General features: G+C 49.2%; 1 protein-coding gene and 2 long non-coding RNA genes across 5 annotated transcripts in view; 2 read left to right on the top strand and 1 right to left on the bottom strand.

The window, feature by feature from the left end:
• LOC121675184 (aldo-keto reductase family 1 member B1-like) overlaps nt 1–6,283 on the top strand; it is a 21,138-nt gene that overhangs the window by 5,183 nt on the left and 9,672 nt on the right. The gene's annotated exons all lie outside the window — the stretch shown is intronic.
• Nucleotides 499–2,315, top strand: LOC121675186. The gene is made up of 2 exons (XR_006019984.1): nt 499–828; nt 1,109–2,315. It is a non-coding gene; the product is annotated as an uncharacterized LOC121675186 (long non-coding RNA).
• On the bottom strand, nt 3,523–6,244 carry LOC121675187. The gene is made up of 3 exons (XR_006019985.1): nt 5,427–6,244; nt 4,620–4,869; nt 3,523–3,693 (listed from the first exon to the last, which is right to left on the bottom strand). It is a non-coding gene; the product is annotated as an uncharacterized LOC121675187 (long non-coding RNA).

The raw sequence follows: 6,283 nt of genomic DNA, 5'->3' as shown, positions 1-6,283 counted from the left end.
AGGTGAGGGATCACGAGTGAGCTGGGTGCTGCCCCTCAGGGATGGCTTGGCTTCTCCCTGCACAGCAAGCAGTGATCCTTTATCATTCTTCCCAACTCCTGCTCAGGCAAGAACACCGGGCTTCTTGTCTGTTTACACACTCTGCTCAGGGCTAAACTTAAGGTTACAACTGGAGAGCAGGAGTGAACCAAGTTCTTTGGAAACAGTGTGCTGATAATTTTAGCAGTCACTTTACACGGTGTCATGTACTCTGCAGACTAGAGATGAATTGCCACATGGTTCTTCACTGGCACTTGAGTGCAGTAGCACACCACAAAAGGCTTATGTAGAGCAAGCAGTGTTAAGAAAACAGCTGTGGTGTTCACAAACCATGGTGCTCTATTGTTAATTCAGTGGTCTTTGACTGCAGCTGCTTACCCGGATTTCAAAAAGCCTAGACAGATTAAGTGAAATATGGAAGTCCTGTAGATGTGCCTTTGGAATAGGACAGAAAGATGCATCTTTCACAAGTGGCAGATGCAAGAGCTTGCCAAGAGTCCTGCAACAGCTGGCACGTGTAATTGCAACTTTGGATGAATTTTTCTATTCCCTCTGCCAATGCCTTCTTGGTGATACAGAGAGATGCCTTTTTCATGAGTACTCATTTCTTCTAACCAGCTTGCAGACTTGTTCTTTAATTTTGTGGATTTTGCTTACAGCCTCTGTTTTTTTCAGAGAGGTGATTTCCAGCTGTTTCTCTTGTTAGGTGTTTGACTTCAAACTGACTAAAGAGGAGATGGCAACCATTTTCAGCTTTAACAGAAACTGGAGAGTCTATACAATGAGCACGTAAGTGGTAGCATTCAGTATTTGTTTTTCTCCAACCCCTTAAGTTATGAATACTATATACACAGAGGTTTTACATCTAAATACTGCCTAGAATGCCAAGAGCCTGGATTATGAAGTAATTGGGATGTTCCAAGTGTACAAAAAACACATACTGTAGAGGAAAACAAATCTGGAACGAACCCATCCTACAACACAGAGTTCATATCCCACCTTAGTGGCTTCTTTAAGCACAACTAGAAAGGAAAATTATGACTAAAATGAAGTCTTCTATTTCCTTCAGGGGCAAAACTCACAAGGACTACCCATTCAATGCAGAATACTGAAGATGTTCATATCCTGCCCTCCTTCAGAGCTTGGTCTAGTATTTTTCCTATCAATTTATCTAGCTTTCTTACTGCATCTCTCCTCCTGCAGCCAGTGAAGTCACAGCAGTGATTATCTTTTGTTTGTATATTTTGTGGGGTTTTTTTATATTCAGTGATTATCTTTTGTTTATTCTTTCTGAAAGATACAGTAAAATTGTTCCAAAAGAATAAACTGGGGGCTGTAATAATTTTCTGTCAAAATGTGGATTGAGTAATCCACATTTAGCAAGGGAGAGACTTTGAACTACACATTCACATCTATAATTTATCCTGTTTCAACACAACAGGCTGAGGAGGATAGTTGGCAGTTATGGGAGAAAAATCTGAGAAATGTGAACTAAAGGCCAGCAGTTTTATCACTCCAGAAGTAACTGAGAAAGGAGTTTTTCCTACTTAGGAAAAACTTTCCCTTAGGGGGAAAAAAAAAATCCATAAGCAGAAAGCACACAGGTGCGTGGTCGGCAGTATCTGCAGGCAGGTTTTCTCCTGGATTTTCCCCGGGACAGGGCACACTCCCGGCGGGCAGCAGAGGGCAGCCAGCCCTCAGCCACTCGAGCCAGCCCCATTCCCGGCAGTGCAGGGACATTCCCTACTGTCACCCAGCCCGGGGCTCCTGCTGCTGGCACCGGGAGCTCAGCCCCCAAAGTGCCGGCAGCCCCGCTGGCCCTGCCAGCCTCCGGGCCAGCTTCTCCTGGCCGCACCCCCTGCCCCTCTAGCTCCATCCGCATCCCCCCTCAGCCCAGCCAGCCATCCACCACTGCCCTTGGCCCCACAGCCCCAGGGGACAGCAGGAGGTATTTGCTTTTGGGGCTGTGTCACCTTCCCGCTTCCTACGCCTGGGCAGGTGACCAAACACAATCATAAAAAGTTGCACACTGGGTGTCAAGGCAAAAGAGTAAGACTTTTGTTCAAGAAAACAAGCACCTTACGAAATTCTTTCCAAAAGTTCCACTTTCAAATCATGAAAATGTGATCCAAGGATGTTTGCTTTGCAGCTTCCTAAAGGAAGCAACCCACAAAAGCTTCTGTAATCCCCAGGCTGAGGTGAGACAGCTCTGCTGAGATCAAATACACATTTTTATCAACAATAAAGCTACAATGTTGCTATGATGCAAAAATTTAGATCACCGTCTTTTTAGTGAATACTTTCTCCAGCACGGGTCACCCAGTGGCCCATAGAGCCTTCAGGGGTTTCCTTGTTCAAGCATGACTCATCCACCAGCTGCAGTCCCCTTGGAATTAAGTCCTTTCAGCATGGATCTCCTTCAAAAAGTGCACCTATGTCTCCAGAAGTATTCCTGAGTCACAGCACTGCAAACTTAAATTCTGGCACCAGACAGGGTGTTTATATCTGTTTCAGTGGTCTCCACCTAGGTCACCACTGCCATCCCTTGATACCATCTGCAATTTTTGTTCTTTACATTCCACCCTGCACTAAATTGAAAGATATACTAAGAATTGTTTCACCCTTATTCAAACTCCATCTTTAAAATAATCATAATCTTACTGTATATTCATTACTCCACCCCTTGCCCCAGCAGACCTCACCACTGTGAACATACGACACATCCCAAACCCACCCCTTGTCCAGCAGACAAAATTATCAGGATCAACGCTGGAACAGTCAACATATTTTCCAACCGCTTCTAAAACGTTTTCCAAGCTGAACTCCCAGCATCATCCTTGGTCATGCCACTAATCTGCCCATGTTCTGGCATGCACCATCCAGTACAAGGTGTGTAAGTTACTCCTTGATGTCCCAAAAGCTTATCAAGAGATACCAGTAGTAACTGTGCTCCAACCTTGGAGCTTTCGGGCCACAGCATCAGTGGTCACCACTTCTTCAGGGTCCCTTCCCCCTTGCCTATAAACACAACCCAGCAGTCCAAGCAACTGAGGGGGAGTCTCATCTGTGGGATAAGCAGAATCAGACCATTGTTCCCCACAGCTCTTCACTGGTGGATCCTAAAGCCTCTCTCCCATGGGAAGGGCAGTGCCTGCTAGTAGCAGAGAGCCCAAACTTCCCAGAACTCTGCTCTTACAAGGCAAAAAGCTGTATCTCATTTGCTCCAGTTTCCCAGCACCGACACAGCCACTGCAAGGACAGCTGCTCCAAGTGTTCAATATTTCTGGAATTTCCTTCTGAGCAAAGGACTGTCTGAGAGAGCACTGACATTGTGGGGAGCAGCACTCTTACCTCCACAGGCCTACCTAACCTTGCAGTTCAGGCTGCCTGAAGAGGCTTTGTTTTCACTTCGCCATCAGTTTCCCCCAAGATGCCAGGGGAGAAAGCATCTGCCTCTCTCTTCCGAGTCATCTTCCCACCCAGTGCTGGTCTGCCCAGATGCCTCCTCTCTTCAGGCATTTGCACACTGTGTGTACTCACCCCTGGACATGCACTGGCTGCTCTACTTCCACGACCTGTGTATTCCCAGGGTCAAGATCATTGCTCCTTCCAGAGTTCCTCTCACTACTCCACTTCTGGGCTGTGACTCAGGTACTGAGGAGAGAAAAAATAACACAGTTATTTCAGTGCCTTTCTCCCCCTTCTCCAGCCTCTGTTTAAGCCAAACACCAATCCCCTCCCTGTCCTCCTCTCCACCCCCACTTTGTCACCACAGATTACATCCAGGCCATCCCAGTCCCTCCCTGGAAGCAAGGGTGGCTCGGAGGGTGATGCTGGGTGCTTTATGCTTCCTTTCACCACTCAGTCCTGCTTACTGTGTCCTAGAGCTCCTGGGTGGGCAGTCTGCTGTCCCCAAGACTGCCACTGTCCCCAGGGCTGCTGCTGTCCCCAGGGCTGCCACTTTCCTGCCCAGCAGGGGTGGCCCAGCCTACAGGACCCTCAGCAGCCATTCCCTTTGGAGTGAGGTGCTGCCCTTCTCACCAGCCAGGGGCACTGTGGGGGACACACAGGTGCTTCCCATCTGCCAGAGCTCAGTCAGCCCAGGTACAGGGCCAGTTTCAGAGCTGGCCAGAATCAGTCCTGACCAACCTGAAGCAGTTCATGGTTTCCCCCTGCCCAGAGAAACCATGGTTTCCCCCCTGCTGCGCTAAACCCGCCCTTCCCACACAATAATCACCACAGAGGGGTGGCAGGACTACTTCCTCATCCTTGGCTGTACCTGGGGCTTGTTATTTCAGCAGGTGCAATTAAAGGACGAAAGCATGAGGACAAAAAGCATCATCAGCTCTGAGAATATAGGAGATCCACCAAGATACGCTCCTGGGCTGATTTGAGCTCAGAGTGAAAAAGAGGCCGAGGTCTTCTACAGTCAGGGCTGGCCAAGCCCCTTAGATCTGCCTCCTGGCATCCAGAGGTTGATCTCAACCCCCCACTGAGCAAGATAAATCTCTCCTCCAAGCGAGGCTGAAATTCCTGCTGTGCTTCCCAGTGATTCAAGCTTGAAGCCTGCGTGCTCTCACCTCCAAACCCCGGGTCAAGCTGCGCCTGTGTCTGTCAGTAGCTCTGAAGTTGCAGACCCCTGCAGCTCTTCCCCTTCGTTGTAGAGATGATCACACCTTGCAACGCTGTCACCTGCCTACTTTGCCTTCATATTTTTTCAGCAGGCCACTGGGTCTCTCTGGTAAACACTGTCCATAAGGACATACCCACTTCCATTATTTTGGGCCCTGTTCTCCGATTCCAAACACTGCTGGTCACCAAAGTCACAGCCTGTGGTGAAATTACAGTTACTAAATGCAAAGTCAGCAAAACAAACTGAAAACTCATGATATTATGCCTCCTGCTTCAGTGCACGTGGATCAAGGAAAAAAAAAAGAAAGGAACACCCTCCTCCCCTTCACAGTTCCTCATTGTCAGTGGCTCACATGGCCATGTTATCAAGGACAAAGGACACAAGATTTAGCAGGCTGGCTGTCACAGGGTGACACGAGCAGTACTTCTTCCTCCCCCAAGGACCCCACCAGACCTTTGGGAGAGGCAAACAGTAGAAGCTGACTGGCCTTACAGCTCTGAGGGGAAAGGCTCCGACTCACAAGAGCAAACAGCAAAAACAAAATACAGAATTTCTGCCTGAAGTCTCTTGTGACAAGATGAAGGCATCTCTCTGACATAAAACCATCAGGGAAAATTCAACCCAAGTGGTAAGAGATAAGCACCAAGTTGTGTAAAGGTTTTGTGATCCAAGTGAAAGCACATCTCATCCTGCCAGGGATGCCTGATAGTGCTGACACAAAACAGGATGAACATTAAAGAGGAAAACCAATTACCTTGCCGTCCTTAGCTAAATGGAGCAAAAAATATGGAGCTGCAGAGAGCAGGGAGAGGCACCCAGAGCAAACGCTCACACCTGAAGAAACTCTCCACATGTGAATAAGCAGCAAAGCCTTCCAGGCAAGCCTGGGTTTTTCCATTGCGCTGTGACGTCTTCAGCAGAACAGCGAATGCTTGTCTGCAAAAGCATCAAAGCCAGTTTCTGATGTGAGACTGCTGGCCACTACTACATATGATTACAATCGTGCATTTTACTCTGCAGTGTCCTCAGCACCTCCCTAAAGGCAGAGGGACAGTATGATCATTATGTCACTCATTAAAAAGTCACTGTTCCTCTTCTGCGAGTTTCAAAACACTTTCAAAAAACCTCTTCTAAAATTCAAAATAAAGCTGGGTTTTTTTAGATCCACTCTGTCCTAAATTGGTCCTAAGCCACAGTTCGCAGTGGAAGCTGCGTTTGTCCCACTTGGCACAGGGAGCATCTTCCCCTGGGCTCTCCGAAGCCGGGCACACCGAGGTTTCTCCTGTCGTGTCGCTGTTATCGGCACACAGGACCACAAAACCCCGGCAAGCTGGACCAGCCCTGGCCACCAGGGCGCTGCTCCAGCAAAGGGCTCCGCGCTTCCATGCCCTGAGGCACACAGCGAGCCAAGAGCGCTTCGGGCGCGGGGAGACAGTTCTGTCCCGTGTCCCCTCTGTCATCCGCAGCCCGGGGATGCGGCTCCAGGGCACCGAGGTGCTGCGGGACGGTCCGCGTGCGGTGAGCGCAGCCCCAGGGCCAGGCTCGTCTGACACAGCCCGGGGGCTGCGGGACGTTCCCGCACCACGGAGCCGCAGACGCTGCCGGCTCCTC

The sequence above is a fragment of the Corvus kubaryi genome, unplaced genomic scaffold (assembly GCF_017639235.1).
Source record: "Corvus kubaryi isolate FWS band 111438036 unplaced genomic scaffold, C.kubaryi_AGA036_p1.0 72, whole genome shotgun sequence".
NCBI classification, from domain to species: Eukaryota; Metazoa; Chordata; class Aves; order Passeriformes; family Corvidae; genus Corvus; species Corvus kubaryi.
This window is presented reverse-complemented; position numbering and strand designations above follow the sequence as displayed.